General features: G+C 41.9%; 1 pseudogene; it reads left to right on the top strand.

The window, feature by feature from the left end:
- The first annotated feature begins 11,813 nt into the window (after window positions 1-11,813).
- Window positions 11,814-20,751, top strand: part of LOC122479433 — a 136,931-nt pseudogene continuing 127,993 nt past the window's right edge.

Raw genomic sequence — 20,751 nt, forward strand, 5'->3', positions numbered from 1 at the left:
TTGAAGTCTACCAGATTGGGCAGAAGTTAAAATGCCTATTAATATCAGTGTTGAGGAAGATGTAGAAAAGCAGAGACTTTTATATACCCTGCTGGTGGAAATAGAACCTATTTCAACCGCTTTGGAACAGTATTTGGTATTATTCAGTAAAGTTGAAGAGACACATATTACATAGCAGAAATTTATTTCCTCATCTGTATCCTTGAAAATTTATTGCGAATGTCAGCCAAAAGCAAGTCCACAGTGGCATTAATTAGGGCAGCAAAAAACTGAAAATAATGTAAATGTTGTCAATACCAGATGGATAAATATATTGGTGTAATTATATGATAGGATTACATGTAATTAAATGATTATATTATATAATTAGATGATAGGATTATATGTAATTAAATGATTATATTATATAATTATAATTATATGATAGGATTACATGTAATTAAAATGAGTTAATTACCCTTATGTATCAACATGGATGATGTTGATGTTAATCATAATGTTGAGCAAAAAAAGATGACAAGAATACATACAGAATTATTGCATTATGTAAAATGTAAAACTACTGTGTTATTTAGAGATTCATAGTTACGTATTTTTTTTAATATTTATTTTGAGAGAGAGCGGGGGAGAGGCAGAGAGAGGGAGAGAGAGAGAATCCCAGGCAGGCTCTGCACTGTCACCTCAGACCCCCACATGGGGCTCAAACTTACAAACTCATGAGATCATGACCTGAGCCGAAATCAGGAGTCGGACGCTTAACCAACCGAGCCACCCTGGCACCCCCATAGTTATGTATTAAAACTATGAAGAATTAGTAAGGAAATGATAAGTACATAATTGAAGTTGGTGGTTACCTTAAGTGTCAAGGAACAAAGGGCTTCACTCTGGGAATGGGAACAAGGGATTTCAGAGATACTGTAGTGCTTTATTGCTAAGCTGGGTGGAGGGCATGCCTTGTTCATTTTATTGTTATTTAAAAAATGTATATACTTAGAAGTTTTTCTAGTATATATTTAACAAAATATTTTTTGATAAACAAAAACAGGAGTAAAGATGTGTTTTTCTTTCCAAGGCTGATGGAGTTGGACAATCATTTAATATAGGTTTCCAGAGTAAAATGAGACATTGTGGGAAATTCTTATTATTAGAGATAAAAAGATATTTCAAGATCTATTAGATCTTGTAAGGGTCAAGAAAATATTTTTAATTTTTCAGAAGTGGTAACTTGGAATCCTTTATATCAGACTGCTGTATTCTGGTTCCAAAGGGACCACGAGAATGTCTGCAGTCATATCAAAACACAGGATGAATTGTTTGTTGGTTTATGCTGTCCGCTGTTTGAAACGCCACACCAGAACTATAACCTTCTGTGCTTCAACTGTGCCAGGATGGTGGCTCAGGGTTCTCTAATCAGCCATCAGCACCCTGTTTTCCAATCTCCTTGCCCAGATGCCTCCCTACTTTAGTGATTGCTCTAGGGCAATCAGTCCTCACTGAGAGAGCTGTTTCTATACTGAGCCCTGAAAGTGTGAGTCTGGCCAGACTCAGAGTTTTCATAATCTCCCCACCAGGAAGCTGCCTAAGGAAAGTAGGTAACTTGCAAGAATTGTTTCAGCATGAAGCTCTACAAGGCTGTCTGTGCTGTCCCAGGGCTGGTGAATGAAAGGACATTTCCAGAAAGACATTTTCTAAACCTTTGAATAGCTTTACCATAACAACTCAACAATCAGCCTCATATTGTCTGGCTAAAGAGAAACCACTGTCATTAGCAGAAAAAAAATAAATAGGGCTTATACTCGCTCTGTGTTAGAGTCCGTTTCTGTGAAAATTATCTCCTTATTTGGCCATTTGCAAACAGTTTCCCTGATTCAATTGCTTCTTTGGCTCTCTGGAGTGGTGATTGTTGTAATAGATAACTCCCCTCCAAAGAGCCTGAACTAACCTCACTTGGGATCAATACTGAGCAAAATTAAAATTGAATTTATTTGATGAGGTTTAAATTGAATTGATGTCTGCGAGGAAACTCATGTATTTCTGCACAGTATGCCATACGTACTGAATGTATATTTTTTATTTTAATTTTCCTACATTCTGATGTTATTTATAAAATATGCATTTATAATATGTGGCATCTCGTATAAAAATCTGTTTTCTAGAAGTTAAAAATAAATAGAAAACTAAATAAAGTCAGAAAAAAGGAAAAGAGAAAAAAAAAGGAGTTAAGAAACAATACAGGAATCTTTCCTATTAGCTTTGAGGGCATATTTCTCCCTCCCACTCCATACTGCCCAGGGTTAAAAAGCTTTTCACATAATCTCCAAACATCCCAAATCCTCATGAGGAAATGTTGTATAAGCACAGATTATCACCTTCTTTCTGATTTGTTTTGTGATTGTGGATAAGCCATTTAAGGTGTCCTCTGCTCTCCCCTTCTGTCCCTTTGAACAGGGTCTAGAATTTATTGACATGGATGCTTGACAGTTGAAAAAGACGATGAATAATTTTGTAGTACTCTGTGGCACTCCTGATTTAAAGGAAAATCTTAAACCTCTGTGAAGCTATAAGAGTATTTGTCGTCTCTCTTGTGGCTTCTGTCATCTGACTGTCTTGGCAGGTTTAACCATCACAATACCAAGTTGCTAGTAATAAGAAATAAACGGGCGTTTCATCCTTCAGAGATGCAAATACTACACATGTTTTGCATGTTGCAGAAAGTAAAACAGATGAGATTTTAGACATGGATTTGAGGATTCTACAAAAGCCTACACATGAACATCGTTTAAAAACAATTTTGTACTTAGATAGCTTTATTATCTTTACTACTAATAAAAAGTATGCAGTAATTCATTGTCAGATTTTCAGAAAAAAGGATTTTACTTTGAATTTGTTCATTCGCAGTCACTGAAAAATGTATTTATTTGTATCTTTAAAGAGTTGTTAGAGGTGCCTGGGTGGCTCAGTTGCTTGAGCATCCCACCACGGCTCAGGTCATGATCTCACAGTTTGTGGGTTTGGGCTCTGTGCTTGACAGCTTAGAGCCTGGAGCCTATTTTGGATCCCGTGTTTCCCTCTTTCTCTGCCCCTCCCCTGCTCCTGCTCTGTATCTCTCTCTCTCAAAAAAATAGACATTAAAAAAAATTAAAAAAAAAAAAAAGAGTTCCTAGACTCATGAGGGGTCCAGCAGTTACAGGAGATTAATAATACAATAAATGTGATAAATTGCAGTACTTATTTAAAGCTCCCCAGCAGCACCATGAGGAATAATCGAGTCTTCTCAGATAAGAAGGAATCAGGGAGACCTCTAGAAATGTGATATTTGAAGTGGATCTTAATAGATACCAGGAGATGGTGGAGGAGTGAAGGGGCAATCCTTAGATCTTTTGCTTTCTTTCATTTGCAAATGAACAAGCCAAAATTAAAAGGGGCACAATCCCAGCCAGGGTGGAAGCTCCCTGAGAGTCTACTTCTCTCTTCCTTATATGTAGAGTGACTGGGGTTTCACATTTGTGACTCTGCTGGAGGCAGAAATTCCACTCTCATTAGAGTTGTCTGTTGAACCTCGTGATTTGAACCTAGTAAGAGCTTATAGTCTACTGTGATTTATCACTGGGTATTAACATCCACAAGGTAGACAGACTACTTTGCACTTCATATGACCTAAGAAGAAATAATTTGTAACAAGTAAACCAAGTATATTACAATACAGAGTCAGCTGGAAAACAGCTATTATCATAACTCAAAAAGCAGGACATAATGTTTCATATTTAGTATATCAACTACGTAAAAATATGCATAGAAAAGAGAAGGGAGAAATGACAATATAATAGTGGTTGCCTCTGGGAGGTAGAATTATGGTTTTTTTTTTTTCTTCATACTTTTCTGAACTTTATAATTTTTATACTAACAACACTAATTTCTTTTAGAGTAACAGAAACTATGTTTTTAAAATACAGCCTTCTCAATTCAACGATATCATCTAATTGTTTCCCTCTTGAAAATGGGAGTTATTTTTTATCTCCATTACATGGTGGCAGAATTTCAGATACTCCGAAAGCAGCATTGTTTTAGATCTTTCTGGTTTCTCTCATTTGCAAAGACAGCACTGTCTTTCCTTGGTTAGGTTTGGTTTTTTTCCACCCTCTGTGCTTTTGAAGCTCATTGTGAGGTTCAAGTGTTCCCCCTCCTAAAGGGTAGGTTGTTATTTGTGACTCTATCACGTAGGCCCTGAGCTGATCTGAAGCTTGGCTCAAAAGAGGCCACAGCATTCTAGAGGCTGCTCTCAAGTCTGTTGGTTATGGTTATCTGGCAAAACTTATGGTCATGCTTCAGGGTATCCCTTCTGCTGCCTTCCTTTCTGTCATTATACCTGTTGATTTCATTTTATCTTGCCTGCCAAGGTGGCTTCTTTCTCTTGCCCTTTTGCCCACAGGCAGCTCAGAGGAGCGATGCCTCTTAATCACCAGTCAGTTCAGCAAAGCCCACCTGGTGTGGGGGAAGGTCTTCTTCTCTGCTTGAAGACTTCTCTGTGAGAGCCCCTGGTTGATGTCTCATGAATGTGGAGGTATTAGGAAGTGATGATATTGGGGCCCTTCACTTTGGAGTGCATCTTGATGACCCTTGTCACATTACAGCCACATTATGCCCATCGGTCTCCCCACAGAGATGCCAGCCCCCTGGTTTTAAATCTTTCCTTCCTTGATTATACACATACCATCTGGCCAGGGTGCTGACTCCGTAGCCACCCTCCTCAGCATCTTTCCTTGTGTGTTGTGGATACAGTGCTTCGGCTGCCTGGAGATGCTCTGCAGAGTGCGCTAGCACAGGTGACTGTCTTGGTCCCTGGTAATGGAGTTGGGCTTAAGGGTGGGGCGTGGGGCAGGGGAGGAACAGTCCCCATCAGTGGTCAGTCAAGTGGTTGCTGGGCATGTCTTGCTTCATAATGCAGTTATAAGGAAAATGGGGCAGAGGCTTGGTGTATCGCCGAGGAAGGCATTTAGAGAAACTCCCTCAGTTACTCAGGCATCTCTAGCCCCACGTGACCTCACAGCATGTGAAACGGGAGCCTGAGCGAGGGCAGACAACCCAGCAGGACTCCTGGAGAGACAACAGAGACTTCATAACTTGGGTCATTTGTGGTCATCTCTCTCTCTCTCTCTCTCTCTCTCTCTCTCTGCATATATATTCAGTATGTATATATTTATTGGTGTATTTATTTAATATGAAAGATCTTTTTTTAAGATCAAACACCATGCCCATAGAATGATGTTTTCATTTGTTTTTTGAGTTAGCTGTCTAGGTAGGCTCTCCTCCTATGCACACATAAAGTCATGGGAGCTTTCCCTAAGTTGGCACATATGCAGTATTAAAAAGTAAAAACTTACTTTTGCATTTTTTTTTTCAGTTTTGGAAAACTGGTAAGTGTAGGGACTTGCCTGTGTGAACCATATGTTCGAATAAGTGCTGGGAGGATGGGAACAGAATCTGTTTTCCAGGAGATAGATGCAGTGTGAGTGTTGAACGATCTGTTTGCCGTTTAACACTTTTCACTGGGGTGCCTGGGTGGCTCCGTCTGTTAAGTGTCCTGACTCTTGATTTCGACTCAGGTCATGATCTCACAGTTCGTGAGTTTCAGCCCCGAGTGGGGCTCTGTGCTGACATTGTGGAGTCTGCTTGGGATTCTCTCTGCCCCTCTCCCACTCAAAATAAATAAATATACCTAAAAAATTAAAAAGAAAAACAACACTTTTTATTCTAGCGGAGCTGGGAATTTTCAGACCTGCAGCCTCTTCATTCCCTTCAGCCATGATGGTTTCCAACTGTATCTCTTCCAATTAACTTCAGAGGGATTTCCTTGTTTCTCCGGGGAGGTTTGCAGTTGTGAACATATTTCTTTACTGTTTCTCAATCTTAGAAAAAAATTTTTTTAATGTTTATTTTTGACAGAGAGACAGAGCATGAGTGGGGGCAGGGGGGGGTGGGGCAGAGAGAGAGAGAGGAAGACACAGAATCCGAAGCAGGCTCCAGGCTCCGAGCTGTCAGCACAGAGCGAAGCACGGGGCTTTGAACTCACAAACTGTGAGATCATGACCTGAGCTGAAGTCGGATGCTTAACCGACTGAGCCACCCAGGTGCCTCCCCGTTTTTCAACCTGTTAATTTGCCGCTGATAGTGTTCTTAGGAGGTAAATCCTTACAACCTGCTAAATTTATTAATTTTTGTTGTTCTTTTGGCCTGCATTTGGAAAGCACACAGGAGGAAGAATTCTGCATTAAAAAATCTTTGTATTTTTTTTTTTTTAATCTCATGTATTCTTGGTACCATCAAATTACAGGTATAATGTGAAAAGCGGGCCTGCCATGAAAGGAAGTTATGTAAAAAGTGAGCCTTGGGTCATGAGCACAGTGACATTGACTGACTGTCCTCCCTCCCAGCCATCTAGAGGGTCATCCCATTTTTCAGGAGCTGCCTGTGGGATGGGCCGTCACACTACATGGCATAGCCTCTAGCTGTGACCTGCAGCCCCCAAATGTTGTGGGGAGTATGGCCAGAGTCGCAAAAGATGAGTCCGCAAAGTGCAGTTAAGTGACGGTTCTCATACTCGAGTCCGAATGAGGCCCTGACTCCAGAATGCAGCTTCTTTTTATTAAGATAATTGCTAAAGACTACGTGCATAAAGTCAGCTAAGCAAGCGTGTTAATCAGTCTAATGGTTTAGCTTTTTAAGGTTGAATTTCGAGTTAATTGGTTTCTGTATCACTAGGAAGGGTCAGGTGTGAAGGAGGATCCGGCCCTGGACCATGTTCATGGCTCTAGGCATTCCTTACCAGCTGCAGCTGCGTTCAGCTGTGTAAACATGTCCTAAGGCCTTGCACCTTCTCCAGCCCTTCCCTTTTGAAGTCTTTTCCTTTGATACTTCTCTCCTGCGTCTCCACACCCAGACCTTGTTACCCTGACACAGTGCACAATCTCAAGGGCAGCTATCCATGGGGTCTCCTTATGGAGCGAAGCAATTGGTTGTCCTCTGTTGTCACGTGGGCAAATCCCTCATGCCTCTTACCCCTGCTTATTTCAGTTACCACCACAAGTACACACCTCTCCCTCTGTCCTTATCATCTGGATTCTTTTCCCTGTACTGCTCTGCACAGCCCTCATCTGACTCCTCCCTGCACCAAAGCCCTTCCACAAACTTCCCGCTCAGGTCAGCAAATTCTCTCCATCCTCATGTTGTTACAGAACGTTCCCTTGACTTCCTGACCCAAACCATAAACCTGACTGTCATCAGAGGGCATGGTTTTCCCTCAGAACTCTGCCACACAGGCAGTTTCCCCTCCCACATCCCCATGTCTTAGGGCGTGAATGTAATTTCCTCATCCACCTAGTTCCTCACTGTCACTTCTGTTGACCTGAAAACAAAAAAGCCATGCAAGAGTTTATCCCAAGCGTTTATTTGGAATCAAAGAATTACAGTTTAGGTAGACAGATTTAGGTAGAAACCCAAAAGAGTGTCCCACTTACAGGAGCTAGACTCAGAGTTTTTACAGAAAAATGGGAGGATTAGGTAAGTTGTTTTTAAGAGGAGTTCATCCGTGCTGACAAGTAAGGCTAGCTTTGTACTTCATTGACTGGTCAGGAGACGTGTTCACTCTGCACAAGTTCACTTTTATCAGTAAACGGGATCTGCTCCTTCTCGCTGACACCTTGGAATGTTGGCAGTTTGGCGCAGTTTAAAGATTTAGAAAACAGAACATGCAAGTTAGTTCCTTTGAAATGGCTGCTCCAGCTCTATTTTGAAAATGGCTCCAGTTCTGTCATTTTCCACACTTTTAAACTGTTATCTGTCATTCTGCTTTCTCTCCTCATCTCCTCGCCACACTGAACCTTTTTTCTTTTTCTTAAACCATCTCAAGCTCTTTCCTATCTTGTACAGCCTCATACAGTTGATCCTTGAACAACATGGGTTTGAGCTGCACAGGTCCACTTATATGTGGATTTTTTTTTTTTTTTATAAATACAGCATGGCCCTGTGAATGTATTTTCCTTATGATTGTCTTAATAACGTTTTATTTAACTTACTTGATTGTAAGGCTGCAGTGTATAATACATGTAATAGAGAAAGTATGTGTTCATTGACTGTTGTTGTTATTGGTAAGACTTGTGGTCAACAACAGACTGTTAGTAGTTAAGTATTGGAGAGTCAGAAGTTACATGTGGATTTTCAGCTGTGTAGCAGGTCTGCACCTTGCATCCCCTGTGTTATTCCAGGGTCAACTGTACCTGCAGTTCCTTCTTGTTGGTAAAGTTCTCTCTGCTGGGGTGCCTGGGTGGCCCAGTCAGTTAAGTGTCTTACTTTGGCTTAGGTCAAGATCTTGTGATTCATGGGGTTGAGCCCCACATCAGGCTCTTTGCTGACAGCTGAGAGCCTAGAGCCTGCTTGGGATTCTGTGTCTCCCTCTCTCTCTCCCCCTCCCTTGCTCACATTCTGCCTCTTTCTCAAAAATAAATAAATATTAAAAAAAAATAATGACAGTAGTGGATAACATAGAGGACCAAAATCTGCCACCCCAAAATGTGTCCTTTTAGCATGTGTCTCATTATTTTAAGCTGATTATTTGTAAGAAACAGGATTCATGAAATTTTTCTTGCCTCTCTCGCAACCACCTAAATGAATTTAGGTAGATAACCTGTTTCATGAAGTGAGCTGTCACCACAGATAACCACAGTGTAATAGCAACGGGGAGTGACAGACAGGGAGGAACCCGGCAAGGCCTGTCTGATCAAAGCCCTCGCTGTGTTCCATTGTTTCTTAGTGGCCCAGCAAACTTGTGTTCACCAAACATTTCTCTTTCCATTCTTCCTGTGAACTGGTTTCCTTTCCTTTAAGCCTCAGACCCCTACCCCTTCTCCTTAGTCCAGAATGGCATTTATACCTCATCTTGCCTGTCTTTGGAATCTGTCCTGTTTATGTGGATTCCCCTACGTGCATAATTAAATTTAATTTTCTTTTAATCTGTCTCCTGTCAATTTAATTCTTAGAAGAGCCAGAACGCTGAATGGTAAAGTTTTTCCTCCCTAACAGTAACATAGGGAGTTTGCTAAAATTCTTTAAGTCCATAACGGAACTGCGATACTGCAAGAAAAGAAGGAGGTAGGTAGGGAGGCAGAGGCAGGGGTGAGACCAGCTGTGGTTGTATAAGCTTGCATGCACATGCATGTGTAAAGTAAACGTTTTCCCTGTCAGTTTGGAAGCTTAGGAGAAGGTGTTCAAATGTTTAGAATTTTTGAGATTAAAAATAATTCGGGGGGGGGGGTCCCCTCTGGATGGCTTAGTCGGCTAAGTGTCAGACTCCTGATTTTGGCTCAAGTCATGATCTCCCGGTTTGTGAGTTCAAGCCCCAAGTCAGGCTCCGTGCTGAGTGTGGAGGCTGCTTGGGATTCTCTGTCTCCCTCTCTGTCTGCCTTTGCCAGCTCACATGCTGTCTCTTTCTCTCTCTCTCTCTCTCTCAGAAATAAAGAAACATTTTTTTTTTTGAAAAAATTCAGACAAATGAAGGGGAGTCTGAAAAGCAAGGAGCAGGTACAATGTGAGAGATGGAGTGACATTTCCTGCTCCCTCTCACCTTACAAAACCACCATATTCCAAGAAAATAAGTAACAGTAAATTACCTGCTTTGAAAAAAACAAATCTAACTGTCTATACAGTTTGTTATAACTAACGCATTCTAAAGAAGTATGTTATTTTAAAATACAAAATGTTGCACTTTGGCATTTCTGGAGTACCACAGCCGACACTTGATACTCATTCAGATATGCATGCTATAAACACAGAGTATTTTACTTATCTATATGATGGGCAAACTAAAACGCTTTCCTAATTAAAAGCATTCCCTATAGAAATGCATCCTGCACAGAAACTAGTAATAACTTTAATAAGACATTAGTGTTTACTCCAAAATCTAAAGGTGACATAGGTAATGTTATATAACCTACAATCCAGGTACGTGTCAAGTTAAACCAAGCAGGACTGACCTCAGGCAAAACTGACCTCAGGCAAAACTGACCTCAGGCAAAACAAGTTTATCCTTCATGCCCAGGCTTCTCCCCCCAGTTCTAGAAGATTTCTATAGCCAGTGCATTGCCGGGAGTTATTTGCTGACTTTATTTCTCCTCATCACAGAAAGCTTATCTCTGCCTCATGCCTGGTCTCTTCAACTCTCTACTCCCCGATTCCCATGGTATTGCACAGAATTTCACCCTCTGTACCCCTTTCCTTCATGGTTTACAGTATTTAATGCTAGGTAGCATTAAAAGTCCTTCCTGTTTGTGGGGCCCCTGGGTGGCTCAGTCAGTTAAGTGTCCAACTTTGGCTCAGGTCATGATCTCGTGGTTCGTGAGTTTGAGCCCCATGTTGGGCTGTGTGCTGACAGCTCAGGGTGTGGAGCCTGCTTTGGATTCTGTGTGTGTCTCTCTCTGCCCCTCCTGCACTTGTGCTCTATCTCTCCCTCTCAAAAATAAGTTAACATTAAAAAACACCATTCCTGTTTAGCCTGCTAATTAGAACTAGGTGACTGCCCCATACCCGTGTGAACAGAAGCCATATGAAGACTATACCATGGCTTTTTCTCGAATGCCTTGGTTATGTAGTTATTTAACTTCCTCTGTGAACCTACAGCCCTGTGTATATCTTTGAACATGCAATACTTAATAGAGGAGTTATTACTGTCTAGGTCTTTATCTTATCCCAATTACACCACATTCCTTTCAGGCAGATAGCATATCTTGAAGGTTGTTGTATCCTGACATGTAGCCCAATACTTAGTGCGTTATAAATGGCTCACAAAAAGCTACTGAACTTAATTGTCAAATTGAAGATCATTTACTTGCATAGTCCAAAAGCAGAAATTGCATTTAAGAGGGAATTCTTTTGGGAAAGACTAAACTATTAAGAGCAATAATAGAGAGGCAAAGGTAAAGGTAAAGTTTTCCCCAGTTCATGGAAAAATGTTGGCAGGAAGTAGATTCAAAACACCCTTGTAGTTGAAACACAGGTAACCCTGTGGGAGAACCTGTGTTCAACCTTGATAAAGTCCAGGAAAGAATCGATTTCAGAAACAAAATGAATTTGGGCCATTTGCTATTGAGTTGCCATTTTTACCTAGGCGATTCTTACTGTTTGTTAAACTCAGCAAAAAGGAAACTGTACCCAAAAAAGTTTTCAACAATGAAAGTACAATGTATTATATAAGTCACCATCAATTGCCTTCTGGAGCTTAAAACCATAATGTATGTAATATCCTGTTCCTAAAAAAAAGAAGCAGTGTCTCCAGAAAATAAAGGAAAAAAGAATAAGTTGATTTTGGAGTCAGACAGCAATGATGGGTTGACATCTATGGCCTGTTGCAGTAGGGACCAGATTCTAAAACTTTGAGCTATGGGAAATGACTCGTATTACTGTTCTCTAGATGTGAGTTCTAGAATCTCCAGATTCCAAGAGGGAATGAACCCTGCCTGGGGTGAAGGCAGCAAACCTGAACTCTAGACTCAGCATCAGGGTCTTCAGATCCCCTGACAAATCACTTGACCTTGCACCTCCAATTCCTTGCCTGAACACCACAAATGTTGAACTTGATGTGATCTTAAGGTTCTTTCAAGGCATATCCTTAAATAATATCTTCTTTTGGGGGAGTAAACATAAAATGGGATAAAACTGTTCATAAACTGTATAAGTATATACAAGCTTGGAGAAACTACCCTCCTGTACCATCGACAACTCCCAATCAGAGGCAAGCCTCAGATCTTGGAGCTTTTTTCTCGAAAATGGTGGGCGTGCTGGCCACAGATGGCTCACTGCTGAGTCCTGTGCTAGGCGTTACCCTCAGGTGCAGGGAATTGACCGGTAACAAACACTTCTTCCCAGGAAACAGCTCGCCTCCAGCTCCTGATCAATGCAGAGGTCCAAGAGCTCATCCCTCTTGCTTCAATTTTGGGAAACACTGAAAGACCATCCTAGCTCCAGAGCAACCTAAGGATTTGGAGCCTGTGGTAACTGCACTGTCTCAACAGATGTTCCCATAGAGTGCTGGCTTCCTCCCCCCAGCCCAAACCTGCTTCCCTCACTCCCTTATAGGGATTGGATCCAAAAGGATTCCACAGTATCCCCCCTGCCAGCACATCTCCAACTCAAGTCTGTGTTCCGGGGACTCCAACCTCAGATGGTTGGTACTAAAAATGGTCCTAGGAAGCAAATTATAAAATGGAATTTTAGAAGGCTTATGAGAAGGATCCCTTCAGTGGTAATAGCTGGAATACTTCTCATTCCTGGCACGCACTGCTGGTGCAGTTATAAAAATGTATACCTGTGGGGCGCCTGGGTGACTCTGTAGGTAGGTTAAGCATCTGACTCTTGATCTCAGCTCAGGTCATGATTCCAGTTAATGAATTAGAGCCCCGCAGCAGGCTCTGTCCTAGTGGTGTAGAGCCCGCTTGGGATTCTGTCTCTCCTTCTCTCTGCCCCTCCCCTACATGTGAACATGCTCGCTCTCTTTCTCTCTCAAAATAAATAAATAAAGTCAAAAAAATGAAAGAAAAATCTTAACACCTGTGGTAAACTGGAACGAGTTGTCCCTGCGTCAGAAAGCACTAACAGGTATAGAGTCCGGGATATTTGAGAGGCTGAGGGAAAATGAAATTATAAAAATCAAAGAAACAAACAACTTCTGCTGGCAGCTACTGGTGCCCTGTAGAAATTCAGTGAAGCTCTGTGGGGGACCAGTCTCAAATTTAAAGCTAAGTATAAAAGTCAGAGGACCTCCTTGGGAATATGAAGAGATTCACATCTACTGGAACCAGAGCGCAGGGAAAACTTAAGATCAGGCCTAACACTGTATTATAAGGTAAAGTCTAGAGGAGGAAAGCTGAATTCTCACCCCCTGCACACATGCCACTCATGGTGGGGACATCAGGCTTGAGACCGTTGAGAATCTTAACACCTCACATCCCCCTGAACTCTCTAACCCTGCAGAAGTGCTTACTCTCTCAAACCCTAGAATGCCCTTGCTTGCCGATGATGCAGAGCCTTGAAATAGAACACAGACCCTTCTAAGGTTCTCCGCCACCTCTACTCCTGGCTACAAGACAATTTGTTTTTAATTTTTTTAATGTTCATTTATTTATGAGAGAGAGAGAGGGAGACACTTCATCAGAACCAGGCTCCATGGTGAGAGCAGAGAGCTGGATGCAGGACTTGAGCTCACAAATGGTGAATCATGACCCGAGCTAAAATCAGAAGCCTAACCTACTGAGCCACCCAGACGGCCCCAATTACAAGACTAAGTGAGGGTCAAATCACAGCACAACCCGGCCAAGCAAGTCCTGGGCCTGCTAGGGAAGGAGAGGGAGGTAGACGGAGCCACAGGCCCTGGCGAATGAGATTCATCAGGAACCTGGACAGTGTGTACGGGGGCTGGACGCTGAAGGCACTGGAGCAAAGAGTGTGGAGCGCGAAGTTGGAAAAGGGAGAACTGATCAATATGGGGGATACTCTCCTCTGACATAGGAGTCCATAATCTGGCAAGAATCCTGAAAGCTGATGCTGACACTCTGCTGGGATGGCTCTTAGAAGCCTAGAAAGAGCAATGAATGGCCTGCACCAAGAAAACAAGAAATGTCAGAATAGTTGTGATGATGGAGAACGGCTCAAAATGAACAAAAAAGGTACTATGCCAGGGAAAACATTATAATATAAGGCAAAAAAAAAAAAGTGAAAGACCCTTTACCGCTCACTGGCCAGCTGTGCTCTAGTGACAGGCTTAGAGATCAATATTCTGTGTCCTGAAGCAGTGGGGGAGAAACACTGGAGATGGTGAGAAACTTATTGCTGGCTATTCCTTCTACAATGAGGGTAAGTGAAGAAGACGCTGCATAGTACTGGCCTACTGGATACCAGTAGGAATTTTGTCATTTTATATAATTTTATAATTTTTATAATTTATAATCCTGAAATAATAAAAGACTGGAATTCAATACTTCAGAAGCAAGGAGTATGCAGTTATCAAAATGAGACACAAGATGGAGTGGTGAATGTTTCCTTATCAGGTGTCACATGCTCTTACGTTTTCAAACAGTCTTCCTAGCCTCTGTTCAGGGGCACAATGATCACTTTGAAATGGTGTGAACTTTGTAAGCATTTCTTTTAAACTTTGTTAGGACAAAAGCAAACACTTTAGAGTTAATTTGGCCTCACTCATGAGGCAATAAGTACCCTTTTGAGGACTGTGCCCTACGTTCCATCTAGTATGACAGGGGTGCCTGGGGGGCTCAGTCTGTTGAGCATCTGACTCTTGGTTTCAGCTCAGGTCCTGATCCCAGGGTCATGGGATCAGGCCCCAGGTTGGACTCTATGCTGAGTGTGGAGCCTGCTTAAGCTTCTCTCTTTCCCTCTCTCTCTGCACCTCCCTGCCTCTCTCTCTCTCTCTCTCTCTCTCTCTCTCTCTCTCTCTCTCCCTCTCTCTCTCCCCCTCCCCAATGCATGCATACACACACACACACACACACACACACACACACACTCTCTCTCTCTCTCTCTCTCTCTCTCTCTCTCTCTCTCAAAAACAAACAAACGAAAAAACTAGTATGACAGAAAAACTAAGCTAGCATGACTCATGGAACACAATCAAAATGCAACCTTCTCCCATTGTCCCTTTAAAATTTGCACCATGAAGGAAAAATGTTCTCTTGCCCTTAGAAGAAACTCTCCACTAATCCCTGTAAGTTTTTGTTCTCATTTAAAGTTAAAAATGTCCTCTAGTCACTTTCATATGCAAAAAGCCATCTCGCTCTCAAATTAAAATTAACCAGGCATAGGGGTGCCTGGTGTCCCAATTCTTGGTTTCGGCTCAGGTCATGATCTCATGGTCCATGAGTTTGAGCCCCACTTTGGGCTTCATGCTGTTAGTGCAGAACCTGCTTGGGATTGTCTCTCTCCTTCTCTTTCTGCCCTTCCCTTGCTTGTTCTGTCTCTCAAAATACATTTAAAAACAAAGAAAGAAAGAAAAAAAAAACCTTAAAAAAATTACCCAGGCCTAGATGGTCACCCAAACTCAACTCTGGTCTCAGGTTGTGGCTGAAGGTGAGTCATTTGCAAATGGCAAAGGGGAGAAACAAAGACGATCTGTCTCTTTCCTTCACTACTTAACCAAGTCTCTTGCTCTGCTAACTGAGTTTCTGACACTCCTATGGAAGAATCTAGGAGGGAAAGGGAGTTTGGAGTCAAGAGAAGTCATATATGCTGGGTGGAGGTATCCTCTGTCACTGGTTCCCTCTGAGTGACAGATGTGCAAATGCCAATTCCATCTCATCAGAACCTTTGTGAACTTTCCAGAGATGTTCCCCTCAAGCCATGCTAAATCTCTCTGGCTATAGTTCCTGCAGTGTGAAGAATACACATATTTTTCTGAGGGCCCTTTCCTGGTCGGCCCCAGGAATCCAGGTAAAACCCGCCACACAAAACTCCCTTTTGGTAAACCTCTCTGGGAGGTTCTCTTGGGTACAACTCTCAACACTTCCCCTGGTTCTGTCTTCCCGGTGGGGTCCACCCTTGATGCACAGGAAGCACACATCCTTTGCACAGGTATTGCTGGGAGTGGGATATACAGTAAAACCTTGGTTTTGAAGCATAATTCATTCTGGAAACTGCTTGTAATCCAAGGAACTCGTACATCAAAGTGAATTTCAAGAACCATTGGCTCAGCTGCGATCATGTGACATTTGGCAGCACCTACCACTCATCGCAAGCCATCACCCGTTTATCAAGTTAAAACTTATTAGAAATGTTTGCTCGTCTTGTGGAACACTTACAGAACAAGTTACTCACAATCCAACGTTTTACTGTATTTCATATGCCCCTCTGTTCTCTTTCTTTGCCCTGCAGCCACTGGCTGAGAGCAACAACCTCTCTTCTGGACCAGCAGGTACAGGTTATGTTTTCCCAAGTTGTCCTATTGAAGTGGTACCACCCTCACCTCCTCTTTCCCCAGGAGAAGTGAGAATCAAAGCAAAAATTCACAAACCCCTTTTCTCTTCTCTGGTTCTTGATACACCTGACCTGGGTCTTGGTCCCTGGGAGGAGTCCTCATGTCAGAAACAAATTTCTCCATTGCTTTTTGTTTGTTTGTTTGTGTATTTTTGAAAGATGGGGTGGGGGGGGCGGGGAGAGAAAACTCACGCGGGGGAGGAGCAGAGAGAGGAAGGACAGAGGATCCGAAGGAAGCTCTGTGCTGACAGCAGAGAGCCCAACGCAGGGCTCAAACTCAGCAACCATGAGATCATGACCTGAGACAAAGTTGGACACTCAGCCAACTTTGACTGAGCCACCCAGGCACCCCCCCATGTTTTTCATTTCAATATAGCACCTTTCCTTTGCATATAGCATCCACTGCCCCTTGGTGCCATGATCACAAGTTAAATTTTATCATGTAACATTAATGTTAATATGTTCCTGTTACTATCCCTCCCACTTGTGCCAAAGAACAAGTAATGAAACACCCCTTCAGTTTCATAGTAAATACCTACATCATAGACTTTCTGAGTCTGAAGGTAAATCTGTGAAGGTTCATGGAATATAGCAATTTGCTGAGTCAAGAATTTGAATCACATTAGCTAACAAATGAGCTAGTGAACCATTCGACATCCTTATCCATATGTGATCTTGATTTTCTTTGCCTGGAGTGGGATAGAAAATAACTCCTGTGAAATAGTTTAAGAAAGATTATTTTCACTTAGAAAATAGAACTTCAAAAAAAATGTAAAAGTATTAAAAGCTGGAGTATAAAATATGACTGTGGCTTACATCTATGATTTTTAGAACCACCAGATACTTCATTCATTAAATACATACTAATTGAACACCTCGCATGTGGAAGCCATCAGGATAAGTGCTAAGTATAGATGCTGAATAAAATGGGCATGATCCCTGCTCCTTTGAAGCTTGCTATCTATATTTGCTCCAGCTCAAAATAAGAAAAGAAGATTCATCAAATTATTTCCGCCAACGCCCTACTTACTCATCAAGGGAGAAAGAAAATTGTGATGAAAGGTAAAATCTGCTTAATTTATGGTGTGAAAATATGCACAGGAAACATGTGCCTTTAGTCAAAAGCGTGGCTCTTTAGAAAACCAGGTGCCTGTACAAGTTCTTTTCATGAGGCAAACCTAAAAGAGCTAGCGTTTAGCAGAGGAATGATAAGGAAAGGTAAAGAAATATTTTTGCTGTGTATAAAATGAAGTTAACAGGAAAAAACATAAAAAAAAATAAGGTAACCACATTTCTGCAGAATTGCCATCTCCTGATCTGAAGAAACTAGTGTGCAATTGGGGTTGTGCCCCAGAACGAGTGCTCAGTGTCTATTGTAGGAAAATGCCTTCTCAGACACACATACATATGTCATGGTTACTACACAGCCACAGCCCTACTCATTCATCAGCAGGTTCACTCTACATTCAAGGAGGTTGAAGGTTAATATTATAACAATGGTGAAACGGAAGACACTAGGAGATTTATGTTGCTAGCAGCAATCTGATTTTAAACTTCATAAACTGCCTTATTCCTTTATTTATGTGGTTACTTAGACATTTCATTTGCATTTTGTCTTATTAGAGATATATATAGGGCATGGAGATTCTGAAGAATTATCACTAAGATTGTCAAGAGACCTAATACTTGTACGTATATATTGCTGGTGAGTCCTGTCTTCCACCAATGCTGATACCTTGCAGCAGTCAGGCAAATGTGTACATCATGAATATTTAGAAACGTGCTTTAAAAAGCTTTACCAAAAATGAGTGCTAGTAACCTGCTTTGATGTTTTTAGGATTTTTGCATGTACCTTGCCAGGGCCTACTATGATTCAGTATGAATTAGTGATTTTTTTCTAGATTTTGGAAACCAGAGCAGTCTCTTGAGGAATGACTCCTTATTAGGGCTTATTTGTAATCCAGCCCAGGACACTCTTGAGACCAAAAGGAGGAGCTATTAATAAATATGCCAAAGCAAGAGTTAGAAATGAGCAAGCATTGGCTTATGGTCACCCTAGCTGAGTTTTCAAACTATCTGAAATACAGAGTCCAGGATATTTGCTTCTTGTGAGGCACAGAACAAAAATGAACACGAAAGGAGGAGGGGAAGACACTGTCACAATGTGTGCAGATACATACGATGTGTGCAGGCTCATGACTCAGCCACAGTGTATGTTCAACAGCTCGAACTTCTAGAGAGGGTGGCAGCCACTGGGGAGGGGAGAGGCTCGAGGCGACACATTTCTGACACACACTGTTCCATAGCCCAAATACAGGCAAATCCCTCGTAGACTCTCCTAGTTAATAACTCAGGAGTTCAGACTGAGTATGACATCAACTCATGAATCATGTGATCCCATAAAAGGAACAACCAGACCATGTGGAAGGAAGACCAGATTCTGCAAGGGCAAGGTGTGCCAGCTCACTCTAGAAATTGTGACTTTAGAGGACTGCTCGGGGGAAATTCAGACTCGTATCATTTGCCAATTATTTGTCCTTAAATACAGTTTATCTTCTACCTGGGTATCCACACTACTGAACCTTTCTGTCACCAGGATTATCAGTGTAACCCAAGGTCCTCTCTGTGATATACCCAGCAAGAGTGCATCTCTCATACCCAGGACCCTATCAATAAGTGCACTTTCCCCACTAATGACCTATCAGAAATTCTTGGTTTATGTGAAAGGATGGGTGTTTATTCCTGGAACAGAGAGACATGACTGTATTTGAACAAATGATTTGTGAGGATTATCTGTGCTACTGATCCACTACCAATATGGAAAATCACATATTTATAACACATATTCTTTCCCCCCCTTTTGTTCATTCATTCATTTATTCAACCAATATTTGTGCCTATGGTGTATTAGGCACCGGGATCTGCTGTAAAAACAAATGATACATAAAGCCCAGCATGGCTTCTGCCCTTGTAATACTTTCCACTTAGTGAAGGAGACAGACCACAAACAAGTAAACCTACAGGTGCAAGGCTATGGTCTGGGTCACTGCCGAATAAAACCGGCACATATTTAGATGGAGTCTTCACAGGAGGCCCTAGGAGAAGGTAAAATTTCACTCAAGACCCAAAGGGAAAGAAAGTTTCCACTTGTTCTATTTTTGTTACCATCCTTAGAGTCTCTCTCCCTCTCTCTCTCCTTGTCTTTCATTTATTAAATTTCTAATCTCCAGTGTTGTGCTCTTTTGCTTTTGTTTTCTTTCTCATCCATATTTATTTGGTCACCTTATTAATTTATTCTGTACTTTCACTCTCTCTTATCTTGGTCAATGTGTATGTGGCCTCTCAGAAAAAAAAAATCTTCAAGAAATACATCAGTTTTCTCTGGTATATGGAAATTCACGTCACATCTTTTAATTTATTTTTATTTTTTTTAATGTTTACTTTCAAGAGAGACCGTGCAATTGGAGGAGGGAGAGAGAAAGGGAGACAAAGAATCTGAAGCAGGCTCCAGGCTCTGAGCTGTGAACACAGAGCCCAACACAGGGCTCGAACCCATGAGACGTGAGATCATGACCTGAGTCGAAGTCGGACGCTTAACTGACTGAGCCACCCAGGTGCTCTCCCCAAGTCACGTCTTTATTCATCATTCACCTCTTGTATGACCAGAAGTGTTTTTGAAAGAAAAATTGAATCAGTTAGTGAGGTTACTTGCTCTACTTGTTCTTCTTCTTCTCTGGTTTAAAATCATGATGGGAGACATCTGAACACTAACAAAGCACTTTGCAACATCAGGTCAAGGCCTAAGAAGGTATTGCTAATCATTTTATGTAACCAATTCAACACATTCATTAAACTGTACCCAGTGGGAAACACAAGCATAGCCTTGTCGCTACAAGCTCAGAGACCGGCAGAGCAATTTGCTTTCCTTACTATGTAACACAAATTTATCCAGGCTTCATTAGTCTACTGGTAATAAACGGCATTCATAGTAATAGCACTACCTTTAATTTCACGAATTCTTATGTCTATATCTATATATATCTATATCTATCTGTATCTAACTATATCTGTATCTGTATCTATCTCTATATCTAACTATATCTAATATCACGATTGCTGAAGCATGGCCTTGTGCTCCATACTGGGCCCCCATTAACAGTTCTGCACTGGCATCTGCCAGGTACACTATTGTGTTGCTCCCAGGTGACCCTAGTTTTGTGCAGTTTCTGGCAGGCCCTGGAGTCTCACAGGGAACATGAATCCTTCTAGTTTTATACATAACCTCTCTTCCTAGTACCCAACATTGTTGCTGACCTCGCTTACTGTGCCTGATTCCTTCTTTCCTCAGCATGAGCCCTCGCCATAGAGGTACCTCAGGCCTCAGGCAGGCAGATGTGGGCTATCAGGTCACCTAATCAGTTGGCTACACTTGACTGAACCCAGCATGGTTGGTCTTTGCGTGTTCTGACCACAGTACCCTTAGGCCTTTTAGAGCTGTCATCAAGAGTTAAGGGAGGTGCCATACACAGTGATGCTCAGCGTCCCCAGAGTTATCGGTCTCATGAACAGGGTTAAGGTAGAGCCTCTACATTTGGTATTAGCTCATTCCTCAACTTATGACTGGGGTTAAGTTCAGGCCTCCTCGGGCACCTGTGTGGCAAGCTGAGCTTGCAGCCTGCTTGAGATTCTCTCTCTCTCTCTCTCTCTCTCTCTCTCTCTCTCTCC

This window comes from Prionailurus bengalensis, chromosome A1 (assembly GCF_016509475.1).
Source record: "Prionailurus bengalensis isolate Pbe53 chromosome A1, Fcat_Pben_1.1_paternal_pri, whole genome shotgun sequence".
Classification (NCBI taxonomy): Eukaryota; Metazoa; Chordata; class Mammalia; order Carnivora; family Felidae; genus Prionailurus; species Prionailurus bengalensis.